At 44.4% G+C, this 15,019-nt stretch overlaps 1 protein-coding gene across 5 annotated transcripts in view; it reads left to right on the top strand.

Annotated features, from left to right (window-relative positions):
* FAM193A (family with sequence similarity 193 member A) overlaps positions 1–15,019 on the top strand; it is a 106,213-nt gene that overhangs the window by 38,245 nt on the left and 52,949 nt on the right. The window lies entirely within an intron of this gene.

Below are 15,019 nucleotides of genomic sequence, written 5' to 3'. Positions count from 1 at the left end.
AGCCTCTGAGGGCGGCAGACGGGTGTCTTGGAGCCTGAGCTTGGGTGCCCTCTGCTTCGGGGAGCTGCATTCCCGTGCTCATCCCTGGAGACCTGTGGGAGCCTGAGCCTCGCTCAGCGGCTGCCTCGGAGGAGGAGTGAGAGCCCGTCCCCAGGCCGCGGCCAGGAGGCCTGCAAGGAGTCACTGGGCCTTCCTCCCAGCCGGCCTGCTGGTGCGGCCACGGATGCAGGGCTTCTCCTCTCTCCGTGGCTGCTCTCCTGCCTTCCTCAGTCGAGTTCTTTCTTCCCCACCAGTTTCTATCCTTCTCTGGTATATGTGCTGGAAACCTCCAATGGATGCCCTAGATTTCAAAATGTTAGTTGTATTGGCTCAATTTTAAGTATTACCCAATTTTCAGTATTTCTGTTTTGAACTATGAATTATCTACTATTCATAAATATCCAAATATATCTCTCGAGGATTACCTTTAATCATACTTTTACTTTGCTGCTGTTAGAATTAGAGGGCATGGTCTGTGGTCAGTTTCACAATAAGTGGTTAAGTTTTTATGAATGTCCGTGGGAGCTTGAAAATGTCTCCTCAGGGTGGAGATCGAGAACTCCATGTCTTCCCTTGTTAATTATGCTCCTAATCCTTTTGTATTTTTATTGGTTCTTTGTGTGCTTAACACTCTGGATTTCAGAGTAATATCCGTTAAAGTCTCCTACTATCGTGTATATTTGTCTTTCTTTCCTTAAAATATTTCCATTTTGATTTACATGTTTCAAGGCTGTGCTGGGTGAATATAGGTTAAAATGATTAAATCTTCATACATTGTTCCTTTCCTTCTTTTTTAAAATATATTTTTATTTTATTTATTTTTAAGAAATATATTTTTATTGGTTTCAGAGAGGAAGGGAGAGGGAGAAAGAGATAGAAACATCAATGATGAGAGAGAATCATGGCTCGGCTGCCTCCTGCGCGCCTCCCACTGGGGATGGAGCCTGCAGCCCGAGCCTGTGCCCTTGCACAGATTCGAACCTGGGGCCCTTCCGTCCGCAGGCCAGAGCTTTACTCACTGCGCCAAGCCGCAAGGGCCCGTTTTTCTTTTTCTTGCACTGAAACCACCTGCGGCCCCTTGGTCCTAACGGGCTACTGGCTGTGTCCTACGTGAACGCTTCCCTCTCCTCGCGGCTCCTCCGTTCAGCGCCTGGATGTGGCCTGTAGTGGGTGATCTTGTTGCCGTCCGCAGAGAGGCGGGCTTCACTTGGTCTCGGTTGTCCCACTTGTTAGCAGTGAAACTGACCCTTGTCACTGAGGGACTGCTGGTCCGTGTGGGTTCAGTCTCTACAGCACAGGCCCCGAGCCCAGCATTGCCCCCAGCACTTCCCCTCTGCGCCCCGGGAGGCCTCCCCTTCTCACCGAGCTCGCTCGCGCCTGCCCTTGGTTGGCCAGACCGCCGGCCCTCCGTCCCACACATTGTCCTTGGTGTTCCTGCTGCTTGAACTTGATACAGATGTCAGCGCAGGAGCCTTACGTTGTGTCTCATGTATTCTGTTTGAGACGCACAGATGTCGCTTCTCGGTTGTCACCTTTCGGCGCACTCGCTGCCGTGGCGTGGTGTCCCGTGTCCCGTGTCCCGGTGTCTGGATCACGTGGAGGAGGCGTCCGAGCGTCGGGGGTTGTAGATGAGCTGACGTGCACGCCGAGAGCAGCAGCCTATTTGTCAGTGAAAACTATTTTCTGAAACAAAAATAATTCAGTGAGGCCTCTGGTCGGTGTGGCTCAGTTGGTTGTCATCCCTTGCACCAAAAGGTTGCGGGTTCGATTCCCAGTCGGGGCGCATGCCCAGATTGTGGGTTTGAGCCCCGGTGGAGGGCATGCAGGAGGCAGCCAATCGCTGTTTCTCTCTCTCCCTCTCCCTTCCTCTCTCTCTCTGAAATCAATAAAAAATTATTTTTAAAAAATAATAACTTAGCCAAAACCGGTTTGGCTCAGTGGATAGAGCATCGGCCTGCGGACTGAAAGGTCCCAGGTTCGATTCCGGTCAAGGGCATGTACCTTGGTTGTGGGCACATCCCCAGCAGGAGGTGTGCAGGAGGCAGCTGATCGATGTTTCTCTCTCATCGATGTTTCTGACTATCTATCCCTCTTCCTTCCTCTCTGTAAAAAATCAATAAAATATATTTAAAAAAAAAATAATAACTTAGTGAGTAGAGTAGCATTGTTTTGAAAATCTTTTAAATGTTTGTATAATAGGAGATGCTAGATTCTCAGTCTGTTGTGATAGGTTGTTTTGATTGAAGTATATGAAGAAAATACTTTAATAGCTCTTTTAGGTAACTGCATTTTCTTCTAAACAAGCTCTGACAAGAAGTAGTTTTTAATGGTTCGTTCCAGTGTGGAATCAGGCAGTAGCCAGGCTTTCCCCTGCGGTAAACCAGGTCCTCGCTCTCTCGCGCCCTGGAGGACTCGTTGCCCACGTGTGATTTGGGAACCCACACGTAGGCCGTTGGTAAAAGCAGTGGCTTACCAAGTGAGGCGGGCCCAGCTGTGCCAACACCGCTCCCTGCTCAGTGTGGAAACTCACATCTGTCCTCCCCACCGCCAGGCCGGTCGGCAAAGCCGTAGCGCGGAGCAGCTCTTGGCTCACCGCGCTGGCTGCAGGCTTGCCAGGCTTCCGATTCTTGCTGGAAAGCCCCGATTTAATGATTAGCCACACATAGTGGCAGCTGTTTTCCTTGAAGTGACAGGCTCATTTCATTCCTTTTTGAGAAAATGTCTGGCAAACGGCCACGTCGTTCGGTCTGTCAGGCGTTCTCCAGGGCGCTGCGGGGTGGCGGTGCTTTTCTCGGGGACCCGACCCTGCGGCAGCGCTTTCTGAGCACTTCCTGTTGCATTGCAAAGAGGGTTCCAGAGACGTGGCTGCAGGGCTGGGCTTGAACCCCGTTCAGGACCCTCCTGCACGGGGGCATTCTTAGCAGACCTGGTCTTTTTCAACCGAGTGCGGCGTGGGGAATGCAGCCTGCGGTCCTGTGAGGGCCGGCAGCTCCCCCCATCGCCTGCCCACCCCCCATCGCCTGCCCACCCCCCATCGCCTGCCCACCGTCAAGGCCGTGTGGGCAGTGAAAAAGGCGGTGGCACCTGGGATCGCTTCTTGCTGGCGGGGCGCTGAAAAGGAGCTCGGGACTCCCCGGGGCCGTGCGCACACGGTGAGAGCCACTGTTCCTCCGGGTTCTTTCTTGGTGGGACCCGTTGTCTGTTCAGTGAGGGCCTGGTCGGTCATAGCAGCGCACACGTCACCGCTTCCGGCCGCTTCCCTTTTCGCTGCCTTTACACTGCCTCTTGAGGAATACTAGTTCGTTTTTCCTCTGGCCGGATTTCTCAGAAAACGTGTGGTAGTCACTGCCTTCTTTAGTTCTGTTTATTAGTGTTTCCTCCTGTGAACTCACCCGTGCATTTCAGTGTGTATTTTCTTCTGTCGGCACAGTCCAAAGGAACAGGTGAATGACAGATGTAACCACGTAGGTAACTGAAAATGTTTTCGTAGCCCCATATCAAAGACTAAAAAGAAACCGGTGATATTATATGTTTTACTTGACTATATCCACGCTCATTTCAGCATGTACTCAATATAAAAAATACTAGTGAGATTTTTCTATATTTTCATACTGAATATTCAAAATCCTGCTCACATTTCAAATACTCAGTAGCCACATAGGATATGGGGCTACTGAACAGCACGGTTTTATGCTTGTATTGTTTTGCATTCCAATTTTTTTTAAGAGAGAGAGAGGAAGGGAGAGGGAGAGAGAGAGAGGAACATTGATGGAAGAGAAACATCATCCATCAGCTGCCTCCTGCACGCCCTCTACTGGGGATTGAGCCCCAGTGTGGGCATGTGCCCTGATGGGGAATTGAACTCAGGACCTCTTGGTTCATGGGTCGATGCTCAACCACGGAGCCACTCCAGCTGGGCTGCTTTGCATAGACCAGTGGTCGGCAAACTGCGGCTCTGTTGACTAATGAGTTTGCTGACCACTGGGATAGGGGCTTAATCACAAGGAACAACAACAGCCTGTAATTATTGGAATCGAGAGTCTAGGTCAGCGGTTGGCAAACTCATTAGTCAACAGAGCCGCAGTTTGCCGACCACTGAGCCATAGATCTACAGCCCACCTGGGATGGAAATTAAAGTTTTATACGGTGTGGAGTTAAGGTCCAGTTTAATGCATTGCCATGTGGCGATCCAAAGCTACCTTTGATTAATATGCAAAGGCAATGTGTCCGGACTCTAGAGCGGTCACTGCGCGTCCTGCAAGCAGGGCTCACACCTCGGGGGCCGTGGGGTGTCTTCACGGTCTTGGAAGACAGGTGAAACACTCCGTGTTCTGGTAACGGGGGAGGTTTGTTGGGATCGCAGAGCTTTGGCCCTGGCTTTTGGGAGCTGGGCGCCTGGGTGGTACTCGCCAAGTCGAGGCTGCTGAGGAGGGAGGGACCAGAGGCTGTCTCCACACTCACATGCTGTGCCGACGCCAAGCAAAGAGCCATCGCAGGCCCCGGCTGCTCTGGGCAGGAGAAGTTCAGACAGGCGAAGCGGAGGGCTGGATGGGACGCTCCGCAGAGACCTTCTGGGAAGCAGGCCTGACTCGAACCTGCTGCTTAGTAGCCAGTACCAGGCCTGTGTTGAATTCAGCAATTAGTGTCAGCTAATCATTCATCTTTTTCTTTAAAATAATGTGTATTTGAATTTTAATAATTTTCACGGGTTTTTTGTTTGTTTGTGTAAGTTGTAGACCAACTTGAATTTTTCTACTTATACAAGGACTTAAAAACACAAGTTATATTGCATTTTACTTTTGTAGATGTTTAACTAGCAACGAGTTTGGTTGGGGTGGGAAATGGCGCTTTTGGAGAATTTTTTAAAGGAGGTCTTGTAGCACTGCAGCATCGGGCCACAGGACGACTGTTTGGCAAATTCATGTTCTGGTGTTTTTGTTTTTTTTAAATATATTTTATTGATTTTTTTACAGAGAGGATGGGAGAGGGATAGAGAGTTAGAAACATCGATCAGCTGCCTCCTGCACACCTCCTACTGGGGATGTGCCTGCAACCAAGGTACATGCCCTTGACCGGAACCAAACCTGGGACCCTTCAGTCCGCAGGCCGAGGCTCTATCCACTGAGCCACACCGGTCAGGGCCATGTTCTGTTTTTGTGCTTTCAAGGTTGACTGTGTTAAAGGCTCTGTTTGGTTCTGGACGTTGGCAGTTGTGTCTGGGTTCTCATGTATATGGTTGAAATGTAAGTCCTGCGTTTTACACTAAGGAGCCAGATTCCTCATTAGTTACTATATACAAGGCATGCAGCCTCCCTTTAAACCGTCCATTTAAGACTTCGCTGATACTCGCCCTGATCTTGAACGTTTGTCCTGTTGGGTCTTGGTTCATCATACAGACATACAGCCCTTTATGATGAACTTCATGAAGGTGGGTGCCTCCGTAATTTGTCACTCTGGTCCGGAATTGTTAGAACGAGAGGACAGGAAGATCATCGGAATGTGGTCTTGGGCTTTTTTCGCTTAACATATGCTTTTGAGGTTCATCCATGTCACTACGTGTGCCAGTGTTAATTTCTTTTTATTTCTGAGCTAGAGGCCCTACGCACGAAATTCGTGCATGGGCGGGGGCAGCGGTGTCCCTCAGCCCGGCCTGCGGCTTCCGCAATCCGGCACATCCCTCGCAATCAGGGACCCCTCGCTCCTAACCGCCTGCCTGCTCACTCCTTACCACTTGGCTCGCTGCTCCTTAGAGGTTCCCGCCACCGCTGTTGCGCCCGCCAGCCGTGAGCCCGGCTTCTGGCTGAGCGGGCTTCCCCTGTGGGAGCGCACTGACCACCAGGGGGAGCTCCTGCATTGAGCATCTGCCCCCAGGTGGTCTGCGCATCATAGTGACTGGTAGTTCTGGTCGTCCCACTGTAATGGTTCCATCATCATGGGCTTTTATACATATAGACTAGAGGCCTGGTGCACGAAATTCGTGCACTCGCGGTGGGGGGGGTCCCCCCAGCCTGGCCTGTGCCCTCTCACAGCATGGGAGCCCCGTGATGGATCACCCCAAAGAGTTAGGCCCTGCCCATCCATTCGGGGCTCCTCGATGGATTGCCCCCAAGAGGTAGGCCGGAGCTGGGGGTCCCACCTCCACAGCGGGCACGCCGGTGTGCGGAGCCATCTTGTGACGACGTGAGGGCACCACGCGTGAGTGTGTGACGACTACTTAGCCTTTTATTAGTAAGGATAGTATTCCATTGTGTGGATGAACCAGTTTGTTTCTCCAGCAGCAGTAGAGGGACATTTGTGTTTGCTGGTTTGGGCTGTGGAATAAAGCTCCTAGTAACGTTTCAGTACAAGTCTCTGTGTGGACACAGTTCATTTCTCTTCGATGAAGACCCAGCAGTGGATGCAAGGTCATAGCTAAGTACATGGCGAACGTCATAGTGACCCATCGCACCGTGTTCGGAGTGCTGCTGCTCGTTTCCCGGCCGTGTGTGCGAGGCCCGTTGGCCTCCATCCCCAGGCGGGTGCTGGCAGTCCTCAGTGACAGCCGTGCCAGGGGTCATGGTGTTACCCGATCGCTTTGGTTTGCCTTCTCTTAGTGACTCGATGAGCATCTGTTCACGTGCTCATTTCCCACCTGCATCTCAGTGGTGAAGTGGCGTTTCACGTCTCTTACCCGTTTTTAATTGGCTTGTTTACATTATCGAGTTGTGAGAGATCTTTCCGTATTCTGGACACAAGCCTTTTGTTAGGTATGTTTCTCACCTATTTTCTCCCAGCGCGTGGCTTGCCTTTGCGTTAGATAACACTCGTTCATGAAGAGCTGAAGTCTGACATTTTGGTCAAGTCCAGGCTACCCACTCTGAAGCGGTTTGGGCTTGTGTTCTCTGGGAGACGTCTTGGCCGCCTGATGTTTAAAGCGCTTTTGGTCTGGGTGTTTTTCCTGATGTTTTATGGGTTGAGCTTATACATCGGATCTGTGACCCATTTTGAGTGGGCTTTTGTGTCTTTTGTAAAGTAAGAGTCGCAGTTCATCCTTTTCGTATGTGGCTGTCCAGTTGTTCCAGAACTGTGTGTTGAAAATCCTGCTTTTCCTTGTTGCATTACCTTGGCATTTTTATAAAAGACCAGTTGATGCCATGAGTGGGCCTGCTTCTGGACTCTGTTCCACTCTGCGTAGATGCGGTCCTTTTGCCAGTCCCATACCGCCTTGATCCGAGAAGTAAGGTGTGAAATTGGGTGGTAGTGGTCCCCAGCTTTGTTATTTTTAAAAGCGTTTGGCTATTCTAGGTCCTTCGCGTTTCCATAAAAAGTTTAGAACCGTCTTGCTAGTTTCTACAGAAACACCTGCTGGGATTTTAACTGGCACTGTGTTGAGTTATAGACCAGCTTGGGGAACATTGACACCTTAACATGGAGTCTTCCGATCCATGAATGTGGTATGAACCTTCATTAAGTTAGGTCTTCCAGATTTATTCTTAGAATAGTTTTGTAGTCTTAAAACTGCAGGCTTTGCATATAGTGTATTGAAAACTTTTCAAAGTATTTCATATTTTTCTTGCTATTTTAAATTATGCTTCTAGAATTTTTAAGTATCCAATTGCTTATTGCTAGTATATAGAAATGCAACTGCTTTCTTTTTTGTATATTGACTTTATAGCCTATGAAATCCCATTTATTCTAGGGGTCTATTGGTAGATTCCTTAGGATTGTCTACGCCGACGATCATGTCATCTGTAAGTGATGTGTTTCTTCCTTTCCGATCTGTATGTCTTCTGCCTTTTCTTGCCGTGTTACGTGGGTTAGGACCTCTAGTATGAAGTTGAATAGGAGTGGTGTGAGCAGACGTTCTGGCCTGTTCCCAGTCTTAGGGGAAAAGCACTTAGTCTTTTACTGTTAAGTCTGATGTTAGGTGTAGGTTTTTGCAGATCAGGTTGAAGGAAGTATACTTCTGATTTTAGTTTGCTGAGTCTTACCATGAATGGATATTTAATTTTGTAAAACTTTTTCTACATCTATTGAGATGATCATGGAGGTGTTTTGTTAAAATTAGTTACGGTGGTTTTTAAATGTTGAAGAACGTGGCGTTCCTGGGCTAATCCAGAGTTGGTTGTGATGTATGTGTTATCCTTCCTATAGGTTGCTCTAGAGTCTATTGGATTCGCTAACGTTTTAAGGATTATGCATCTTATGTTCCAGGGTATGTTATTTAGTCGGTAGGTTTCTTGTCACCCAATATCTGTGTGTGGTTTTGGTGTCAGAGTGTTACCTCATGGAATGAACGAGGAAGCATTCTCTCCGCTGATTTTTCTTTGAACAGTCGGTGTAGCATTCCTGTTACTTCTACTTAAATGTTCGGTGGAGTTCCCCGCTGATGCTGTCTTCACCCAGAGTTGCTTTATTGGGACAGTGTTGAACTAGGAGTTCAATTTATTTTATAAAGTTTATCTCTTTCAATGTGTGGGCTCTGTGGTGATTGCACACTTCCCCCACTTCTTTCATTCCCGATATTTCCATTGAGTTTTGTCTCTTTTTTTTTTTTTTCCTGACAACCTGGCTAGAGGTTTATCGTTTATTGCTCTTTTTTTAAAAAAAACAACACATTTTGGTTGAATTGATTTACTATTTTGTATTCCATTAACTTTGCTCGTAAGTGTATTATTTCTGTCTTTCTACTTTATATTTAATTTGTTATTCTTTTGGTTTCTTAAGATAGACGTTTACATTAGTGATTTGAGACCTTCTTTTCTGACACACGTGATTAATTTTATAAAATTCTATCTAAGTATTACTATAGCTGCATCCCCAAAATTTTGATATGTTGTCTTTCATTCTGCTCATAACATTTTATAATTTCCCTTATGATTTTTCTTTGACCCCTGGCTTTTTAAAAACATATATTTTTATTGATTTCAGAGAGGAAGAGAGAGGAAGAGAGAAAGAGAAACATCAGTGATGAAAGAGAACCATTAATCAGCTGTCTCCAGCACACCCCCTACTGGGGATTAAGCCTGCAACCCCGGGCATGTGCCCTGATCGGGAATCGGGAATCAAACCATGACCTCCTGGTTCATAGGTCAACGCTCAACCACTGAGTCACACAGTCTGGGCGAGAGCGAATCATTGATTGGCTGCCTCCTGCATGCCCCCCACGAGGGATCGAGTCTACAACCCAGGCATGTGTCCTGACTGGGAATTGAACTGTGACCTCCTTGATCCATAGATTATTTAGAAGTGTTTTTTTGTTTTGTTTGTTTTTAACCTCCAAATATTTTGGAGTATTTTTCAGGTATCTTCTTTTTTTTTTCTTTTTTTCTTACCTTTATTTTATTTCTTTTTTTAAAAAAAAATATTCTTTTTTTTAAAATATATATTTTATTGATTTTTTACAGAGAGGAAGGAAGAGTGATAGATAGTCAGAAACATCGATGAGAGAGAAACATCGATCAGCTGCCTCTTGCACACCTCCTACTGGGGATGTGCCCGCAACCAAGGTACATGCCCTTGACCGGAATCGAACCTGGGACCTTTCAGTCCGCAGGCTGACGCTCTATCCACTGAGCCAAACCGGTTTTGGCATTTATTTTATTTCTTTTACAATATACAAAATAAATCTACTACCAGATTGTAGGTACAAAATAATTAGCCATTTACATGCAGTGAACATGAATATTTCAAGAAAAACGACTTTAAATATAGTGTTACATGCAATAAACATTAACATTTTAAGAAAAAATATTTTAAATATAATAATATTACCAAAACTGTACTAACATAGTATAATACCACAAAAGTTAGAGGAAATATTAAAAATCTGCAAATAACAGGATTACTTCTGTTATATTCTAAGGTATTTTTTTTCCTCTGGCTCTATTTTTGATCATCAGTTCATGTTGTTCATTATATTCCACAAATGAGTGAGGTCGTATGATATTTATCTTTCTCTTACTGGCTTATTTCGCTTAGCATAATGCTCTCCAGGACCACCCATGCTGTTGCAAAGGGTAAGAGTTCCTTCTTTTTTGCAGCAGTGTACCAGGTGCACCAGTTACTAATGAGGATGTTTTTCAATAGACGTAGTTGCACGTATGTTGATATATATGCGATTTGATATGTATGCTATTTTGTTGTATTGACAGCAAGCTTCAAAACTTCATATGTCGCCGAAACCGGTTTGGCTCAGTGGATAGAGCGTCGGCCTGCGGACTGAAGGGTCCCGGGTTCGATTCCGGTCAAGGGCATGTACCTTGGTTGCCGGCACGTCCCCAGTGGGAGGTGTGCAGGAGGCGGCTGATCGATGTTTCTCTCTCATCGATGTTTCTAGCTCTCTATCCCTCTCCCTTCCTCTCTGTAGAATATCAATAAAATATATTTAAAAAAAAAAAAAAAAAAAAAAAAAAAAAAAAAAAAAAACTTCATATGTCAAATTTGCTGAAAGTGTTAACATCATAGATATTTTTACACTTAAAAATGTCGAATTTTGCCCTGATCCGTTTGGCTCAGTGGATAGTGTCAGCCTGTGGACTGAAGGGTCCCAGGTTCGATTCCGGTCAAGGGCATGTACCTGGGTTGCAGGCACATCCCCAGTAGGAGGTGTGCAGGAGGCAGCTGATCGATGTTTCTCTCTCATCGATGTTTCTAACTCTCTATCCTTCTCCCTTCCTCTCTGTAAAAAATCAATAAAATATATTTAAGAAAAATTTTTTTTAAGTGTCGAATTTTGTACAGAAAAAAGAGCGTATGCAGGAAGTTTTAATTCATTATTTTTGAAGAAAAAGTTATCGTATACTTCAGGAAGCTTATGGTGAACATGCTCCATCTCAAGATACTTGTGAACTCTGGTTTAAACACTTTAAAAGTGATGATTTCTATGTGAAAGACAAAGAACATTCAGGTCAACCGAAAAAGTTTGAAGACCAACAATTACAAGCATTATTGGATGAAGATGCTTGTCAAACTCAAAAACAACTTGCAGAAAGATTAGATGTCGCTCTGCAAACAATTTCCAGTTGTTTACAAGCAAGGGGAAAGGTTTTAAAGGAAGAAAAATGGGTGCCACATCAACTGAACGGAAGACAAATGGAAAACCGAAAATTCATCAGTAAAACGTTGCTTCAATGGCACGAAAGAAAGTCTTTTTTGCATTGAATGTGACTGGCGATGAAAAGTGGATTTATTCTGAGAATCCCAAACGCACAAAATCATGGGTTGATCCAGGTCAACCATCAACATCGACTGCAAGGACAAATCGCTTTGGAAAGAAGACGATGCTCTGCGTTTGGAGGGATCAGGAAGGTGTGGTGTGTTTTGTGCTTCTAAAACCAGGTGAAACCATTAATACTGATCACTACTGACAACAAATAATCAATTGGAACCACGCTTTGATTGTGAAACGACCAGAATGGGCCAGAAGACACAGCAAGGTAATTTTGCTTCATGATGACGCACCATCACACACTTCAAAACCAGTTAAAGACACGTTAAAAGATCTTGCCTGGGAAGTAATAACTCACTCGACATGTTCACCAGACCTTGCTCCTTCAGATGACCATTTGTTCCGATCGATGGCACACGCACCCTCTGAGCAGCACTTCAAAACGTACGAAGAAGTGGAAAATTGGGTCTCTGAATGGTTTGCCTCAAAATAAGAAAAGTTCTATTGGGATGGTACCCACAAATTCTCTGAAAGATGGGAGAAATGTGTAGCTAGCGATGGACATTACTTTGAATAAAGCACTTTTGATGTTTCTCTTGAAATTATCCTGTTTTCTTTGATTACAAAATCCACGTTATTAACTGGTACATCTACTAGTATTCCATTGTGTAGAGGTACCACAGTTTTCTAATCCACTCATCTGCTGATGGGCACTTGGGCTGTGTCCAGATCTTAGCTATGGTGAATTGTGCTGCTATGGACATAGGGGTGCATATATCCTTTCTGATGGGTGTTTCTGGTTTCTTGGGATATGTTCCTAGAAGTGGGATCACTGGGTCAAATGGGAGCTCCATTTTCAGTTTTTTGAGGAAACTCCATACTGTTCTCCACAGTGGCTGCACCAGTCTGCCTTCCCACCAGCAGTGCACGAGGGTTCCTTTTTCTCCGCATCCTCTCCAGCACTCATCATTTGTTGATTTGTTGATGATAGCCATTCGGACAGGTGTGAGGTGGTACCTCATTGTTGTTTTGATTTACATTTCTCGGATGATTAGTGACTTTGAGCATGTTTTCAAATGTCTCTTGGCCTTTTGTATGTCCTCTTTCAAATGTGTCTATTTAGGTCCTTTGCCCATTTTTTATTGGATTATCTATCTTTCTTTTGTTAAGTTGTATGAGTTCCTGGTAAATGTTGGAGATTAAACCCTTATCGGAGATAACATTGGCAAATATGTTCTCCCATGCAGTGGGCTTTCTTGTTGTTTTGTTGATGGTTTCTTTTGCTGTGCAGAAGCTTTTTATTTTGATGTAGTCCTGTTTGTTTATTTTTTCCTTAGTTTCCCTTGCCCTAGGAGCTGTATCGGTAAAGATATTGCTATGACATATGTCTGATATTTTGCTGCCTATGGATTCTTCTAAGAATTTTATGATTTCCTGTCTTACATTAAAGTCCTTTATCCATTTTGAGTTTATTTTTGTGTATGGTGTAAGTTGGTGGTCCAGTTTCATTCTTTGCATGTATCTGTTTAATTTTCCCAACACCACTTATTGAAGAGACTGTCTTGACTCCATTGTATGCTCTTGCCTCCTTTGTCAAATATTAATTGAGCATAATGGCTTGGGTCAATTTCTGGGTTCTCTGTTCTGTTCCATTGGTCTATATGTCTGTTCTTGTGGCAGTACCAGGCAGTTTTGAGAACCGTGGCTTTATAATATAGCTTGATATCTGGCATTGTGATCCCTCCAACTTTGTTCTTCTTTCTCAGGATTGCTGTGGCTATTCGGGGTCTTTTTTTATTCCAGATGAATTTTTGGAGCGTTTGTTCTAGGTCTGTGAAATATTCTGTTGTTATCTTAATGGGGAGTGCATTGAATCTATAGATTGCTTTGGGTCGTATGGACATTTTAATGATGTTGATTCTACCAATCCATGACCACGGTATGTTCTTCCATTTGTTTATGTCTTCCTCTATCTCTTTTTTTCAATGTCCTGTAGTTTTCTGAGTACAGGTCATTTACCTCCTTAGTTAAGTTTACCTCCTTCCGAGTACAGGTCGTTTACCTCCTTAGTTAAGTTTATTCCTAGGTATCTTAATTTTTTTGTTGCAATAGTAAATGGGATTGTTTTTTTAGTTTCTCTTTCTGTGAGTTTATTATTGGTGTATAACAAAGCCATAGATTTCTGGTTGTTAATTTTGTATCCTGCTACATTGCTGAATTCATTTATTAAGTCGAGTAGTTTTTTGTGAAGTCTTTGGGGTTTTCTATGTACAATATCATGTCATCTGTGAATAATGACAATTTTACTTCTTTTCCAGTTTGCATGCCTTTTATTTCTTCTTCCTATCTGATCGCTATGATTAGCACTTCCAGTGCTATGTTGAACAGGAGTGGTGAGGGTGGGCATCCCTGTCTTGTTCCTGTTCTTAGGGGAAATGGTTTTAGTTTTTGCCCATTGAGTATGATGTTGGCTGTAGGTTTGTCATATATGGCCTTTATCATGTTGAGATATGCTCCCTCTTATTCACACTTTGCTGAGAATTTTTATCAAAAATGGGTGTTGGATTTTGTCAAATGTTTTTTCTGCGCCTATTGATATGATCATGTGGTTTTTGTCTCTCAGTTTGTTGATGTGCTGTATCACATTTATTGATTTGTGAATATTGCACCAGTCTTGCATCCCTGGAATAAATCCCACTTGATCATGGTGTATGATCTTCTTAATATATTGCTGGATGCAATTTGCTAATATTTGTTGAGGATTTTAGCATCTATGTTCATCAGGGATATTGGCCTGTAATTCTCTTTCTTTGTAGTGTCTTTATCTGGTTTTGGAATAATGCTGGCCTCATGAAAGAGTTTGGAAGTGTTCCTTCCTCTTGGATTTTCTGAAATAGTCTGAGGAGGACCGGTGTTAGCTCTTCTTTGAATGTTTGGTCAAACTGCCCTGTGAAGCCGCCCGGACCTGGGCTTTCGTTTGGTGGAGTTTTTTATTCCTGCTTCTGTTTCATCAGTGGTTAGTGGCCTGTTCAGGTTTTCTGATTCTTCCTGGTGTAGTTTTGGGAGATTGTATTTTTTTAGGAATTTGTCTATTTCATCAGCATTGTCCAGCTTGTTGGCATATAGCTGTTCATAGTATTTTCTTACAGTCCTTTGTATTTCTATGGTGTCATTGGTTACTTTTCCACTTTAGTTTCTGATTTTATTTACTTAGGTCCTCTCTCTTTCTTTCTTTTTTTTTTTATTGTCTAAAGTTTTACATGTCTCCTTTTTCCCCAATTGACCCCCCCGCCCCCAGCCATTCCCACCCCGGGCAAGCCCCCACCGCCCCAGTGTCTTTGTCCATTGGTTATGCTAATGTGCATGCGTACAAGTCCTTTGGTTGCTCTTGAACGCCCCCACCCCTGCCCTGCCATTTGTCTCTGGATCTATTCTTGTTCCTCAAATTATGTTGATCATTATATCCCACATATGAGTGAGATCATGTGATATTTATCTTTCTCCGACTGGCTTATTTCACTTAGCATAATGCTCTCCAGTTCCATCCATGTTGTTGCAAATGGTAATCTCTCTGTTTCTTGATGAGTCTAGCTAATGGTTTATCAATTTTGTTTATCCTTTCAAAGAACCAGCTCTTGATTCCACTGATTTTTTTGTTTTTGTTTTTTTGTCTCTGATTTATTTCTGCTCTTGTTATGGCAGAAATCAGGTCAGCGGGAAGTGACAAACCATATGCGCTTAGAAAAGGACTGTTTATTCCAATACTGCCAGCAGTATGGGAGAGCAGCAGATCATCCACAAAAATCTGCTCTGCCTGCTTATATAGGGTAG

The sequence above is a fragment of the Plecotus auritus genome (assembly GCF_963455305.1).
Source record: "Plecotus auritus genome assembly, chromosome: 1".
Classification (NCBI taxonomy): Eukaryota; Metazoa; Chordata; class Mammalia; order Chiroptera; family Vespertilionidae; genus Plecotus; species Plecotus auritus.
Note: the sequence above shows the minus strand (reverse complement) of the source record. Positions and strands in the feature narration are given on the sequence as shown.